Source organism: Epinephelus moara, chromosome 14 (genome assembly GCF_006386435.1).
Source record: "Epinephelus moara isolate mb chromosome 14, YSFRI_EMoa_1.0, whole genome shotgun sequence".
NCBI classification, from domain to species: domain Eukaryota; kingdom Metazoa; phylum Chordata; class Actinopteri; order Perciformes; family Serranidae; genus Epinephelus; species Epinephelus moara.
In genome coordinates, this window is record NC_065519.1 from 35,258,803 (window position 1) to 35,259,221 (window position 419).

Below are 419 nucleotides of genomic sequence, written 5' to 3' on the forward strand. Positions count from 1 at the left end.
AGGAGCGAGTGGAACTGTATCAAGATGACGGCGTTTTAGGCATGCCCCTCCAATCGGCAGCAGCAGTCAATGTGGCGTCTATATGTCTATGATTGTCCCTACATGTCAGCTATTAGCTATAGCTAGCTAGCGCATTAGCTAGGTTAGCTACATGGCAATATTATCGCGGCTATTTATTTTAAAAATTGTGGTAACTAGCCAGTGGTTGAATCACAGGTTAATGACGGGATAATTCATAGACATATACGTAGACGCCGCATCGAGTGGGTTTGCCCGCTGCTGCGATACGTCAACGTCGCAGCCATATTGGATGTGGCAAGGCTGCGCTGTAAACTAATAGAAGTGAATGGACTTAATTTCATAAAGCGCCTTTCTACAAAGAAATGTACGTTAATGCCTCTCGTTTATTCATTCACACA

At 44.2% G+C, this 419-nt stretch overlaps 1 protein-coding gene across 1 annotated transcript in view; it reads right to left on the reverse strand.

Annotated features, from left to right (window-relative positions):
- Window positions 1-419, reverse strand: part of nrxn3a (neurexin 3a) — a 634,542-nt gene that overhangs the window by 71,595 nt on the left and 562,528 nt on the right.